Consider the following 16,095-nt stretch of genomic DNA (forward strand, 5'->3'; position numbering starts at 1 on the left):
ATATCCATATAATGAATATAAAAGTGCGTTGTCTTATTATATAAGAGAACATATTATGGGTGAGTGGCAAAGTAAATTGAATATACCCGAATGGGAGACAGCGTGTCCAAAAACTACTATAGGATGGTCAATGGGCCGGCCGTCTGCTATTGACATATGTCAGTAGAGAAGATATTATCCGTCAAATTTGTTTCTTTATTCATTTATTTGAATACGAGACTTGGCTCCGCGGTTAATATTTTAAGCCCAAAGATAATAACGTTGAAACAAAGGCCAAGTTTCTATTGTACATAGAATAACAAATTGTTTCCGAATTTTATCGTTAATTTTAGGAGGTAGGCTAACATGATTTATATTATATGTGTATTATTAAATAATAATAGTACATAAAAGTCTACCAAAGAAATATAAAAATGTAATTATGAATACATTTTCAATATTAATATCAACTTATATTGTTGATAATAAAAAATAGCTATTAAGAGAGTTATTTAAGAAATTATATAATATATAATAAAGAGTATATATATAAATAATATATAAGTATATATTATTTAAGAAATAAATATAGTAGTAATAATTATATATATACACTCGGTTCTATTTTATATATTACCAGAGACTTATATGGATATATATAGATAAATTTTAAATTTATCGTCAAAATACAAATGATTAACTCAATATCTTATATTGGTTAAACAAAAATTGTACATGTGTGGATACAATATATTATGTATGTCGAACAAAAATGATATTTTAGAATGAAATGTGCATATATAAAGAAAATATATGAAAAATAAATATTGTGTTTATAAAGAATATGATTCTTTTTGACATCAATAAAAACTTGTTATTATTAGTGGCGAAACAAGTATAAATTGGAAAACAAACGTATACGAATGCTATATAAAAATGGCCGTATTCGATAGAAATAAAATCTATAACAACATATATATTGCTAATTTCTATTCAAAAAATATGAATGAAATATGAATAAAAACATTATTCTGGTTGATCCTGCCAGTAGTTATATGCTTGTCTCAAAGATTAAGCCATGCATGTCTAAGTACACACGAATTAAAAGTGAAACCGCAAAAGGCTCATTATATCAGTTATGGTTCCTTAGATCGTTAACAGTTACTTGGATAACTGTGGTAATTCTAGAGCTAATACATGCAATTAAAACATGAACCTTATGGAACATGTGCTTTTATTAGGCTAAAACCAAGCGATCGCAAGATCGTTATATTGGTTGAACTCTAGATAACATGCAGATCGTATGGTCTTGTACCGACGACAGATCTTTCAAATGTCTGCCCTATCAACTTTTGATGGTAGTATCTAGGACTACCATGGTTGCAACGGGTAACGGGGAATCAGGGTTCGATTCCGGAGAGGGAGCCTGAGAAACGGCTACCACATCTAAGGAAGGCAGCAGGCGCGTAAATTACCCACTCCCAGCTCGGGGAGGTAGTGACGAAAAATAACAATACAGGACTCATATCCGAGGCCCTGTAATTGGAATGAGTACACTTTAAATCCTTTAACAAGGACCAATTGGAGGGCAAGTCTGGTGCCAGCAGCCGCGGTAATTCCAGCTCCAATAGCGTATATTAAAGTTGTTGCGGTTAAAACGTTCGTAGTTGAACTTGTGCTTCATACGGGTTGTACAACTTACAATTGTGGTTAGTACTATACCTTTATGTATGTAAGCGTATTACCGGTGGAGTTCTTACATGTGCTTAGATACTTGTATTTTTTCATATGTTCCTCCTATTTAAAAACCTGCATTAGTGCTCTTAAACGAGTGTTATTGTGGGCCGGTACAATTACTTTGAACAAATTAGAGTGCTTAAAGCAGGCTTCAAATGCCTGAATATTCTGTGCATGGGATAATGAAATAAGACCTCTGTTCTGCTTTCATTGGTTTTCAGATCAAGAGGTAATGATTAATAGAAGCAGTTTGGGGGCATTAGTATTACGACGCGAGAGGTGAAATTCTTGGACCGTCGTAAGACTAACTTAAGCGAAAGCATTTGCCAAAGATGTTTTCATTAATCAAGAACGAAAGTTAGAGGTTCGAAGGCGATCAGATACCGCCCTAGTTCTAACCATTAACGATGCCAGCTAGCAATTGGGTGTAGCTACTTTTATGGCTCTCTCAGTCGCTTCCCGGGAAACCAAAGCTTTTGGGCTCCGGGGGAAGTATGGTTGCAAAGCTGAAACTTAAAGGAATTGACGGAAGGGCACCACCAGGAGTGGAGCCTGCGGCTTAATTTGACTCAACACGGGAAAACTTACCAGGTCCGAACATAAGTGTGTAAGACAGATTGATAGCTCTTTCTCGAATCTATGGGTGGTGGTGCATGGCCGTTCTTAGTTCGTGGAGTGATTTGTCTGGTTAATTCCGATAACGAACGAGACTCAAATATATTAAATAGATATCTTCAGGATTATGGTGTTGAAGCTTATATAGCCTTCATTCATGGTGGCAGTAAAATGTTTATTGTGTTTGAATGTGTTTATATAAGTGGAGCCGTACCTGTTGGTTTGTCCCATTATAAGGACACTAGCTTCTTAAATGGACAAATTGCGTCTAGCAATAATGAGATTGAGCAATAACAGGTCTGTGATGCCCTTAGATGTCCTGGGCTGCACGCGCGCTACAATGAAAGTATCAACGTGTATTTCCTAGACCGAGAGGTCCGGGTAAACCGCTGAACCACTTTCATGCTTGGGATTGTGAACTGAAACTGTTCACATGAACTTGGAATTCCCAGTAAGTGTGAGTCATTAACTCGCATTGATTACGTCCCTGCCCTTTGTACACACCGCCCGTCGCTACTACCGATTGAATTATTTAGTGAGGTCTCCGGACGTGATCACTGTGACGCCTTGCGTGTTACGGTTGTTTCGCAAAAGTTGACCGAACTTGATTATTTAGAGGAAGTAAAAGTCGTAACAAGGTTTCCGTAGGTGAACCTGCGGAAGGATCATTAATGTTTTAATATCCTTACCGTTAATAAAATATTTGTTTATATTATAATAAATACATTATAGTATTACAAATAAAATATGAATTGCCAAAATGTATATGAGATCTATTATAGATCAAATGAAATTTCGAACAAGCAAATCGAAATAATGCAAATATTAAAATTATATATTGTATTTAATACATATGAGAGAAATTAATAAGCAGCCAAAGCAAACAAATAAAAATTCGAACAAGCAAATCGAATTATTAAAATAATAATATTAAATTATTATTGTATATCCTTACCGTTAATAAAATATTTGTTTATATTATAATAAATACATTATAATAATACAAATAAAATATGAATTGCCAAAATGTATATGAGATCTAATATAGATCAAATAAAATTTCGAACAAGCAAATCGAAATAATGCAAATATTAAAATTATATATTGTATTTAATACATATGAGAGAAATAATAAGCAGCCAAAGCAAACAAATAAAAATTCGAACAAGCAAATCGAATTATTAAAATAATAATATTAAATTATTATTGTATATCCTTACCGTTAATAAAATATTTGTTTATATTATAATAAATACATTATAGTAATACAAATAAAATATGAATTGCCAAAATGTATATGATCTAATATAGATCAAATGAAATTTCGAACAAGCAAATCGAAATAATGCAAATATTAAAATTATATATTGTATTTAATACATATGAGAGAAATAATAAGCAGCCAAAACAAACAAATAAAAATTCGAACAAGCAAATCGAATTATTAAAATAATAATATTAAATTATTATTGTATATAAACACAATTAAAATACTGTGTGTATATGGATCATAATATACACGCGTTGCGATATGTATTGTTCATCTCAGTTATGCGCATACATTGGATAATGCAACAACCTAAAATGTACAATGTTGTACCTGGTTTTATACAGGTTAATGTTTTATATAAATTTCAATTTATATCGCTAAAAAAGTATTAATATATATATATATATATTTATTTACAATAAATGCAATTTAAAAAGAAATACTTTGATATATATTGGTTATATAAAACTAAGACATTTCGCAGCATTCGTTTTAGGTATAAAAATAAATTTATTGAAGGAATTGATATATGCCAGTAAAATGGTGTATTTTTAATTTCTTTCAATAAAAACATATTTGACAAAATTAAGAAACCAATTTATAAAACTCTAAGCGGTGGATCACTCGGCTCATGGGTCGATGAAGAACGCAGCAAACTGTGCGTCATCGTGTGAACTGCAGGACACATGAACATCGACATTTTGAACGCATATCGCAGTCCATGCTGTTATGTACTTTAATTAATTTTATAGTGCTGCTTGGACTACATATGGTTGAGGGTTGTAAGACTATGCTAATTAAGTTGCTTATACAAATTTTATAATGAAATTTTATAAGCATATGGTATATTATTGGATAATAATAATTTAATTATTTTATTCATAATATTAAAAAATATATGAAAAACATTATCTCACATTAGTAAATAATTTGAATGTGAAAAACGAAGAGAAATATTTTCTTTTTCAATCAAATGATACTGAGAAATGTCTAGCATAAAAATTTATCTAGAATTGTCTCTTATTAATGATTAGAAAATAGAAAACCGTTGACAATATTATTGTTCTTCGTTGATTCGTTAAATCAAACAAATGCCATTTATATACAGATATTATTAATATAACGAATTTAATAAAATGTTTTATCATTATATATAAAGAATTAATTGCATATAAAAGTTATACACAACCTCAACTCATATGGGACTACCCCCTGAATTTAAGCATATTAATTAGGGGAGGAAAAGAAACTAACAAGGATTTTCTTAGTAGCGGCGAGCGAAAAGAAATCAGTTCAGCACTAAGTCACTTTGTCTATATGGCAAATGTGAGATGCAGTGTATGGAGCGTCAATATTCTAGTATGAGAAATTAACGATTTAAGTCCTTCTTAAATGAGGCCATTTACCCATAGAGGGTGCCAGGCCCGTATAACGTTAATGATTACTAGATGATGTTTCCAAAGAGTCGTGTTGCTTGATAGTGCAGCACTAAGTGGGTGGTAAACTCCATCTAAAACTAAATATAACCATGAGACCGATAGTAAACAAGTACCGTGAGGGAAAGTTGAAAAGAACTCTGAATAGAGAGTTAAACAGTACGTGAAACTGCTTAGAGGTTAAGCCCGATGAACCTGAATATCCGTTATGGAAAATTCATCATTAGAATTGTAATATTTAAACAATATTATGATAATAGTGTGCATTTTTTCCATATAAGGACATTGTAATCTATTAGCATACCAAATTTATCATAAAATATAACTTATAGTTTATTCAAATTAATTTGCTTGCATTTTAACACAGAATAAATGTTATTAATTTGATAAAGTGCTGATAGATTTATATGAATACAGTGCGTTAATTTTTCGGAATTATATAATGGCATAATTATCATTGATTTTTGTGTTTATTATATGCACTTGTAGGATTAACAATGCGAAAGATTCAGGATACCTTCGGGACCCGTCTTGAAACACGGACCAAGGAGTCTAACATATGTGCAAGTTATTGGGATATAAACCTAATAGCGTAATTAACTTGACTAATAATGGGATTAGTTTTTTAACTATTTATAGCTAATTAACACAATCCCGGGGCGTTCTATATAGTTATGTATAATGATATTTATATTATTTATGCCTCTAACTGGAACGTACCTTGAGCATATATGCTGTGACCCGAAAGATGGTGAACTATACTTGATCAGGTTGAAGTCAGGGGAAACCCTGATGGAAGACCGAAACAGTTCTGACGTGCAAATCGATTGTCAGAATTGAGTATAGGGGCGAAAGACCAATCGAACCATCTAGTAGCTGGTTCCTTCCGAAGTTTCCCTCAGGATAGCTGGTGCATTTTAATATTATATAAAATAATCTTATCTGGTAAAGCGAATGATTAGAGGCCTTAGGGTCGAAACGATCTTAACCTATTCTCAAACTTTAAATGGGTAAGAACCTTAACTTTCTTGATATGAAGTTCAAGGTTATGATATAATGTGCCCAGTGGGCCACTTTTGGTAAGCAGAACTGGCGCTGTGGGATGAACCAAACGTAATGTTACGGTGCCCAAATTAACAACTCATGCAGATACCATGAAAGGCGTTGGTTGCTTAAAACAGCAGGACGGTGATCATGGAAGTCGAAATCCGCTAAGGAGTGTGTAACAACTCACCTGCCGAAGCAACTAGCCCTTAAAATGGATGGCGCTTAAGTTGTATACCTATACATTACCGCTAAAGTAGATGATTTATATTACTTGTAATATAAATTTTGAAACTTTAGTGAGTAGGAAGGTACAATGGTATGCGTAGAAGTGTTTGGCGTAAGCCTGCATGGAGCTGCCATTGGTACAGATCTTGGTGGTAGTAGCAAATAATCGAATGAGACCTTGGAGGACTGAAGTGGAGAAGGGTTTCGTGTGAACAGTGGTTGATCACGAGTTAGTCGGTCCTAAGTTCAAGGCGAAAGCCGAAAATTTTCAAGTAAAATACAAATGCCAAACAAATATATATATTATATAAAATCTAGCTAAATTAATATACTTGAATAATTTTGAACGAAAGGGAATACGGTTCCAATTCCGTAACCTGTTGAGTATCCGTTTGTTATTAAATATGGGCCTCGTGCTCATCCTGGCAACAGGAACGACCATAAAGAAGCCGTCGAGAGATATCGGAAGAGTTTTCTTTTCTGTTTAATAGCCGTACTACCATGGAAGTCTTTCGCAGAGAGATATGGTAGATGGGCTAGAAGAGCATGACATATACTGTTGTGTCGATATTTTCTCCTCGGACCTTGAAAATTTATGGTGGGGACACGCAAACTTCTCAACAGGCCGTACCAATATCCGCAGCTGGTCTCCAAGGTGAAGAGTCTCTAGTCGATAGAATAATGTAGGTAAGGGAAGTCGGCAAATTAGATCCGTAACTTCGGGATAAGGATTGGCTCTGAAGATTGAGATAGTCGGGCTTGATTGGGAAACAATAACATGGTTTATGTGCTCGTTCTGGGTAAATAGAGTTTCTAGCATTTATGTTAGTTACTTGTTCCCCGGATAGTTTAGTTACGTAGCCAATTGTGGAACTTTCTTGCTAAAATTTTTAAGAATACTAATTGGGTTAAACCAATTAGTTCTTATTAATTATAACGATTATCAATTAACAATCAATTCAGAACTGGCACGGACTTGGGGAATCCGACTGTCTAATTAAAACAAAGCATTGTGATGGCCCTAGCGGGTGTTGACACAATGTGATTTCTGCCCAGTGCTCTGAATGTCAAAGTGAAGAAATTCAAGTAAGCGCGGGTCAACGGCGGGAGTAACTATGACTCTCTTAAGGTAGCCAAATGCCTCGTCATCTAATTAGTGACGCGCATGAATGGATTAACGAGATTCCTACTGTCCCTATCTACTCCAGTCGGTGTTAGATTGCTCGTGCGAACAGACGTGTTTTCCGTACGCTCCGCGAGTGTAGCCAATATTGACTGATAGAGACCAGATACGAAGCTAGAAACAGCACGAAAATTCGTGTTTTGTGCCTGCGAACCCAGTGCGCGTGTTTTCCCTGTGTAAAAGTGGTGAAACCGGGTGAAATTGGGTTTTTCCCATTGGAAATTTTCCATTGCGCCACGTGTGTCACGAGAGAGGCGCTCTCTTGAGAGAGGCGTTAGGCTTATTTAGGCACATTTTGCCTAAAACAGCTGTGCGGTTTGTGTCATCGCTAAACTTTTATCAGCTGATCAGCTGATAGAGCTTTCCGACCAGCTGATAATAAAGGGGTAAGTCCTTGGTGGAAAAGCTTTTGGGTTGGAACTGCCGATAACCGGCGGATGGCGCCACCCAAAATGGATGTTGGAGATTCTGGCAGTGAGAGTGCTAGTAGTAGGGGAAGCAGTGGGGGCAGAGGACGACCCAGAGGTAAGCGCAATAAAGCGCCGCTGAGGGACGCCTCTAGGTGCAAGTTGATGGCACTGGATGCAACTGCCGCTGACACTGCGACAGCCCCTGCCGCTGCCGCTGCCGCTGCCGCTGCCCCTGCTGCTGCCGCTGCCGCTGCCCCTGTCGCTGCCCTTGCCGCAGCCCCTGCCGCTCCCGCAGCCCCCGCCGCTGCTGCATCCTATGCTGAACACGAGAAGACCTTCGTTGCACCAGCCAGTCCTCTAAAATCCTTCTCGGATAGGGAGTGGAGAGGTAATGGTGCCGTCGCTGCCGAGATGGGGGACATCCGATCGGAGATCGGTAGGATGTTCATGGTCTCCTATGCCAACCCGGCCACAAATGTGAAGGTGCAGTCCGTAGCCAACCGCTACGAGGAGGTTGTTGCAGCCCTCCTTATACGGATTGGAGTGCTTGAGGACCGCCTTAAGAAGCAGGCACCGGTTGCCTCGGCCGTCTCATACGCAGCCGCCGCTGCTAGAGGCGCGCACCTTATCGCCTCACCTGCTGCCCCTGTCGCCCCCTATGCCCCTGTAGCCGCACCGCGGAAAATCCGGGAGACCTGGTCGGCAGTCGTTGCATGTGATGATCCGGCCTTATCAGGGAGGCAAATTGCGGACAAGGTCCGCAAAGAGGTAGCGCCTGCTTTGGGCGTCAGAGTGCATGAGGTGCGAGAGTTGAAGCGGGGCGGCGCGATTATTCGCACGCCATCGCAGGCGGAGATGTCGAAAATCGTTGCCTCCGCAAAATTCGCTGAGGTGGGCCTTAAGGTGTCCAAAAACACTGCCGCAAAACCCAGGGTGACGGTACAGGATGTGGACACCACTGTGACGCCGGATGAGTTCATGATGGAGTTAAAAGAGAAAAACTTCGAGGAGATGTCGCTGAAGGAGTTCCAGAAGGCGGTAGTCCTGGCGACCAAGCCCTGGTCAGCAGCTAACAGCGCCACTATAAACGTGACGCTGGAAGTAGATGATCAGGCGTTGGCCGTTCTCGAAAGCGGGAGGGTGTATATCAAGTGGTTCTCTTACCGCTGCCGCTCTCAAGTGCGCACCTATGCGTGCCACCGATGCCTTGGTTTTGACCACAAAGTCAGCGAGTGTCGGTACGCTAGAGAAAACCAGGTCTGCCGCCAGTGCGGACAGAACGACCACGTCGCGGCGAAGTGCAAAAATGCGGTGGACTGCCGTAACTGCCGCCATAAAGGGCTACCCTCGGGGCACTATATGCTCTCGGGTGGATGCCCGATATATAGCGCTGTGCTAGCCAGGGTGCAAGCTAGACATTAACATGTTCAGCTTCATCCAAGCGAATTGTGGTCGAGGCCGTTGCGCTGTCATCGAGCTTGCAAAGCGGATGAGAGATGCTGGCCACCTGTTCGCACTCATTCAGGAGCCCTATGTGGACGCAGGCAAGCGTCTCACTGGACTCCCTGGAGGCATGAGAATCTTCGCTGACAAAAGGAAGAAAGCTGCCATCATCGTGGACGACCCGTCTGCCATCTGCATGCCCATCGAGACATTGACGACGGATTATGGAGTGTGCGTGAGTGTCACAGGAAAATACGGCACCATTTTTCTGTCCTCCGTATACTGCCAGTACTCAGCTGCCCTGCAGCCCTACACTGACTACCTGGATACGGTTCTGCTGCTAGCCAGCAGGACACCGACAATCCTCGGACTTGATGCGAATGCGGTTTCCCCGATGTGGTTCAGCAAAACTCCAGCTAACTCTGGAGACCGTCTGAATCGCGAACGGGGACAGCACATGGACGAGTGGATCATCGCAAGCGGTGTCTGTGTGCTTAATACGGCCAGCCAGGTGTTCACGTTCGATAATCACCGCTCCAGAAGTGATATCGACGTGACCTTCACCAACGAAGCAGCGCGTGTGTGGGCAACATACGAATGGAGAGTTGACTTCTGGGAGCTGAGTGACCACAACATCATCACTGTTGAGGTTACTCCAGATCCAAGCAGTACCGTTGAGAGCCTAGCTCCGGTACCGCAATGGAGGCTCTCCAATGCAAGTTGGCGAAGATTCAGAGTAGAACTAAGGGATGTAGCTGAATGTCTCGAGGAACTGGAGGAATCGCCGTTGGATGATCATGTGTCAGCCCTTCGCTCCATCGTACATGAAGTGTGCGACAGGGTAATAGGGCGCAGGATACCTGCAGCAAGGGGAAACGTAATATGGTGGAATCCTGAACTGAGTACCAAGCGCCAAGAGGTCAGGAGACTGAGGCGCAGGCTGCAGGCAGCTCGTCGGAGTGGCACCGGCGATGTTGAGCGACTTGCCGCTGGATTAAGGCTTGCCTCAGGCCAGTATAAGAAGCTTATCCTGATGACAAAGGAACAAAACTGGCGGGACTTCGTGGGACGGCACAAGGATGATCCATGGGGGCACGCCTACCGAATATGCCGAGGCCGGAAAAAGACAACCGATCTTGGATGTCTTAGGTCGAACGGCGCGCTACTTACGACATGGCACGACTGCGCAGATATACTCCTCCGCAACTTCTTCCCTGTTGCGGAATCCACAGTGCGTGAGGGTATAACTCCTGCTGCTCCACCGACCCTCGAAGCCTTCGAGGTGGCAACCAGCGTCGCGAAGCTGAGAAGCCGGCGATCGCCGGGAATGGACGGCATCACGGGTGGGATCGTCAAGGAGGTATGGCGTGCTATCCCTCAGCACCTGACGAAGTTGTACTCTCGATGCCTCTCGGAAGGATATTTTCCTGCCGAGTGGAAACACCCGAGAGTGATACCGCTGGTAAAGGGGCCAGATAAGGACAGGAGCGATCCTGCCTCTTATCGTGGCATATGCCTTTTGCCAGTGTTCGGAAAGGTGCTGGAAGGGATCATGGTGAATCGACTGAAGGATGTGCTACCGGATGGCTGCAGATGGCAATTTGGATTTCGGCCTGGACGCTGCGTTGAGGATGCGTGGATGCACGCTAAAAACACCGTTTCCACCAGCCGCGAGAGGAGGGTGCTGGGAATCTTTGTTGATTTCAAGGGTGCCTTCGACAATGTTGAGTGGAACGCGGTGCTGGATCGGCTTATCGACGTCGGCTGTCGAGAGATAGACTTGTGGAAAAGTTATTTCTCCGGTCGAAGTGCCAGTATCATCAGCAGTTACGAAGCGGCCACAGTGTCGGTTACACGGGGCTGCCCGCAAGGGTCCGTCAGTGGTCCATTTATTTGGAACCTACTGATGGATGTGCTGCTTCAGCGCCTGGAGCCACATTGTGCTCTGAGCGCGTTTGCAGATGACTTGCTACTTTTCGTCGATGGGAATTCCCGTGCCGATCTGGAGCGAAAGGGTGAGCAGTTGATGGACATCGTGGGAGCCTGGGGAGCTGAGGTTGGAGTGAGTGTGTCAACCAGCAAGACGGCAATCATGTTGCTGAAAGGGAATCTTTCAGACACTAGGAGACCGACGGTACGGTTTGCTGGAGCAAGCCTGCCATACGTCACCAAATGCCGGTACCTTGGCATCTTAGTCGGCGAGCGGATGAGCTTTCTCCCGCATATCTCTGCTCTCAGAGATCGGCTGGCTGGAGTTGCCGGAGGGCTAGCACGGGTGCTCCGAGTCGATTGGGGGCTCAGCTCCCGTGCTAAGAGGACGATATACAGCGGACTCATGGTCCCCTGTGCACTCTTCGGTGCCTCGGTCTGGTACAAGGCGGCGAGCAAGGGCAAGTCCTTAAGACTCCTCACCTCGTGCCAGAGGACCATCCTATTAGGATGCCTACCGGTATGCCGCACAGTGTCCACGGTGGCACTGCAGGTGCTTGCTGGTGCTCCTCCAATGGATTTAGATGCTCACAGGATGGCAGTGAAGTTTAAGCTCAGAAAGCACGTTCCCCTGGACGAGAGCGACTGGCTCTATGGACAGGACTTGTCTGTGTTGGACTGGAAATCCAAGATGGCTCTGCTAGACGAATGTCTGCTAAATGAGTGGCAACTCAGATGGGACCAAGCGGCTCACGGTTTTGTGACTCGCCAGTTTTTCCCAGAGGCAGCGTTCGTCTACAAGAGGAAGGACTTTGTCTTCACCTTAAGAGCCGGATTCTTGCTGACAGGACACGGGTCGTTCAACGCTTTCCTCCATGGTAGAACCCTCAGCACCACAACCGCATGCTCATGTGGAGAGGAGAGTGAGGACTGGCTTCACGTACTATGTGAGTGCCGCCTCTATAGCGATTTGCGTGACTTGGATGCCCTTGGCATTGTTCGAGTCCAAGAAAGATGGAACGTCGCAGGAGTAGTCGAGACCCCAGAACGGATGCGTCTCCTAGGAGCTTTTGCTGATGCTGCCTTCTCGAGGCGTAGGATGGAAGCGACGAGGGATGAACCGCAGGCGCCGGGACAATAGTCCCAAAACTCCCTTGCCGTGTGGCAACGGCGAAGAATACTGCCACAGCTTGTCATTGCTTGTCGTAGGAGGCGACTAATATGACATGGTTGCCCCATCCGAGCTTGTCGGAGCTGAAGGGGTGAGGCCCACCGAGCCTGAAATTTCGGTGCCACGGGTTGAGTGGTTCTCCAAGGCTACTCATTGAGGTCGGCCCCCTAGTGGGAGTTTCGTGGTGGCTGTGGTTGACACCTATATCGCGGGTAGAGTCCCCGGGCTCGACGTGGATGTTGCGTTAATACAACTCGGGTGCTGCGACCCAAAGAACAGTAGAGATTTTAGATAGATCTCGCCCCTATGCAAGGGGGAGTGCTTGCCCGACAAGCAAGTACTTAAATTGCTACTGGGGTGGTTGCTATGTACATAGCTATAGCTTCTAGTCCAGGGCGTTGGTTTGGCGCTTAACCCAGACCCTTGCATTATATACTCCCTTGTGGGTATATTAGAATGCCGTGGCTGTAATCCCTTCAGTGCGGAACACGTCACGTTAAATAAGTTCGGAGGGATCCGAGACACACCTGTCCCTATCTACTATCTAGCGAAACCACAGCCAAGGGAACGGGCTTGGAATAATTAGCGGGGAAAGAAGACCCTTTTGAGCTTGACTCTAATCTGGCAGTGTAAGGAGACATAAGAGGTGTAGAATAAGTGGGAGATATTAGACCTCGGTTTGGTATCGCCAATGAAATACCACTACTCTTATTGTTTCCTTACTTACTTGATTAAATGGAACGTGTATCATTTCCTAGCCATTATACGGATATATTTATTATATCTTATGGTATTGGGTTTTGATGCAAGCTTCTTGATCAAAGTATCACGAGTTTGTTATATAATCGCAAACAAATTCTTTAATAAAACGGTGCATTTATGTATTTTTGATTTGAAAATTTGGTATAACTCCAATTACTCAGGTATGATCCAATTCAAGGACATTGCCAGGTAGGGAGTTTGACTGGGGCGGTACATCTCTCAAATAATAACGGAGGTGTCCCAAGGCCAGCTCAGTGCGGACAGAAACCACACATAGAGCAAAAGGGCAAATGCTGACTTGATCTCGGTGTTCAGTACACACAGGGACAGCAAAAGCTCGGCCTATCGATCCTTTTGGTTTAAAGAGTTTTTAACAAGAGGTGTCAGAAAAGTTACCATAGGGATAACTGGCTTGTGGCGGCCAAGCGTTCATAGCGACGTCGCTTTTTGATCCTTCGATGTCGGCTCTTCCTATCATTGTGAAGCAAAATTCACCAAGCGTTGGATTGTTCACCCATGCAAGGGAACGTGAGCTGGGTTTAGACCGTCGTGAGACAGGTTAGTTTTACCCTACTAATGACAAAACGTTGTTGCGACAGCATTCCTGCGTAGTACGAGAGGAACCGCAGGTACGGACCAATGGCACAATACTTGTTCGAGCGAACAGTGGTATGACGCTACGTCCGTTGGATTATGCCTGAACGCCTCTAAGGTCGTATCCGTGCTGGACTGCAATGATAAATAAGGGGCAATTTGCATTGTATGGCTTCTAAACCATTTAAAGTTTATAATTTACTTTTTAAACGACAATGGATGTGATGCCAATGTAATTTGTAACATAGTAAATTGGGAGGATCTTTGATCACCTGATGCCGCGCTAGTTACATATAAAAGCATTATTTAATACAATGACAAAGCCTAGAATCAATTGTAAACGACTTTTGTAACAGGCAAGGTGTTGTAAGTGGTTGAGCAGCTGCCATACTGCGATCCACTGAAGCTTATCCTTTGCTTGATGATTCGATAATAAAATTGCATAATTTATTTGTTGTGTTGAACTTCTTATATAAAGTTCAACCAACAATCTATTTGTATGCATTGATTGTTTGCTTGGCTTTGTGGCGAATTTTTAATCCTTTATATATTACATTCCTAAGGTCTAGATTTTCAAGTAAGAGACCAATTTGATTAACATATCAATATAAGTACAACTCGACCATCTAATAATAACAATATGAATCGTCATCTTATTAGTGACGCGAAGATTGGCAAACATATAATATAAAAATATTCCTAAGGTCTAGATTTTCAAGTAAGAGACCAATTTGATTAACATATCAATATAAGTACAACTCGACCATCTAATAATAACAATATGAATCGTCATCTTATTAGTGACGCGAAGATTGGCAAACATATAATATAAAAATATTCCTAAGGTCTAGATTTTCAAGTAAGAGACCAATTTGATTAACATATCAATATAAGTACAACTCGACCATCTAATAATAACAATATGAATCGTCATCTTTTTAGTGACGCGAAGATTGGCAAACATATAATATAAAAATATTCCTAAGGTCTAGAATCTTAAGCAATAGACCAATTCAACTAAGAGTTGACATATAAAAATATGTTCCTTTTAATGTTAGCAAAATTTTATCGTCACATACTGTTAGTGACGCGAACGTTTTTTTCTCCATGTTTATATGAATGTTTATTCAAAGGTAGAAAGGCAGGATCGTTATTTTATAAGTGAAGCGATAAAAAAATATTATGCAATAGGACATCTATTTATAAATATTTTTAAGTCTTAGAAATTCAAGTAAAGAGATTCAAGAAATTCATTCAACTTAGAGCGCACATATAATTAAAACTATTCCTGAGGTTTAGAAACCAAATTAAATAAAGAGGACATATAAACGTATGTGGTATTTTGATGGTAGTAAAAATGTATCGCGATATTATTAGTGACGCGACCAATTTTTATACTCTTTGCTCCATGTGCAAATATATCTAGTGTTTAGATAGTCAATTAAAAATGACAATTTTAACTAAAAGACTTAAAAAAGTGTTTGTCAAACTTATAATTTTGTCAATACTATATAAAACGCCAATCATATCCTTATAAAAGTAAATACGGTATATGGTTATAAATACAAAACCATATATAAATAAAAAAATGAAATCGTATGTATATGGCTTATAGGTATAATACCTATAAGGCATAATAATGTATAATATTAGCAAATATACATATAAAAGTGCATAAATTGTATAGATATGGCATAAAGAAGGCATTTATGAGAATAGCTAGTAGAATTTGCCCATACACTACTAGCGAAATGAGATATTTATACCTAGTGAGGGCGGCACTAGTACTATAAATTGTGGCAAAATAAATCTTATGCAAATGCATAGGATTTTGTCAATACCGTACAAAAAACTAAGTAAAACGTATGGATATTGAAAAATAAATGGATTATATTCATAAAATACGAATATTTCTTGCATTCTCTTGTTATATGAGAGAATATCATACGGAGCGGGTAGCCCCTAGTATAGTAAGCAGTCGAATGGGAGACAGCGTGTCCAAAAACACCTATAGGGAGGTGGTCGTTGGCGGACCTCTCCTCGTATTGGTCAAACTTATGATTTTGTCAATACTATATAAAACGCCAATCATATCCATATAAAATTGAATACAGTATATGGATATGAATAAAAAACCATACATAAATAAAAAAAAAATATGTATAAAAAATTATACATATATTTATATTAAGCAATCGTATGGATGTGGCTTATAGGTATAATACCTATAAGGCATAATAATGTATAATATAGCAAATATACATATAAAAGTGCATGAATTGTATAGATATGGC

At 40.9% G+C, this 16,095-nt stretch overlaps 2 non-coding genes and 1 pseudogene across 2 annotated transcripts; all 3 read left to right on the forward strand.

Annotated features, from left to right (window-relative positions):
* The first annotated feature begins 1,007 nt into the window (after positions 1-1,007).
* Positions 1,008-3,002, forward strand: LOC127010531 (small subunit ribosomal RNA). The gene has a single exon (XR_007763287.1). It is a non-coding gene; the product is annotated as a small subunit ribosomal RNA (ribosomal RNA).
* A 1,203-nt stretch (positions 3,003-4,205) lies between these two features.
* On the forward strand, positions 4,206-4,384 carry LOC127010553 (5.8S ribosomal RNA). Its single transcript, XR_007763309.1, has one exon. It is a non-coding gene; the product is annotated as a 5.8S ribosomal RNA (ribosomal RNA).
* Positions 4,385-4,786: 402 nt separating this feature from the next.
* LOC127010560 (large subunit ribosomal RNA) lies at positions 4,787-14,231 on the forward strand (annotated as a pseudogene).
* Positions 14,232-16,095: the final 1,864 nt, after the last annotated feature.

Source organism: Drosophila biarmipes, chromosome X (assembly GCF_025231255.1).
Source record: "Drosophila biarmipes strain raj3 chromosome X, RU_DBia_V1.1, whole genome shotgun sequence".
Taxonomy (NCBI): Eukaryota; Metazoa; Arthropoda; class Insecta; order Diptera; family Drosophilidae; genus Drosophila; species Drosophila biarmipes.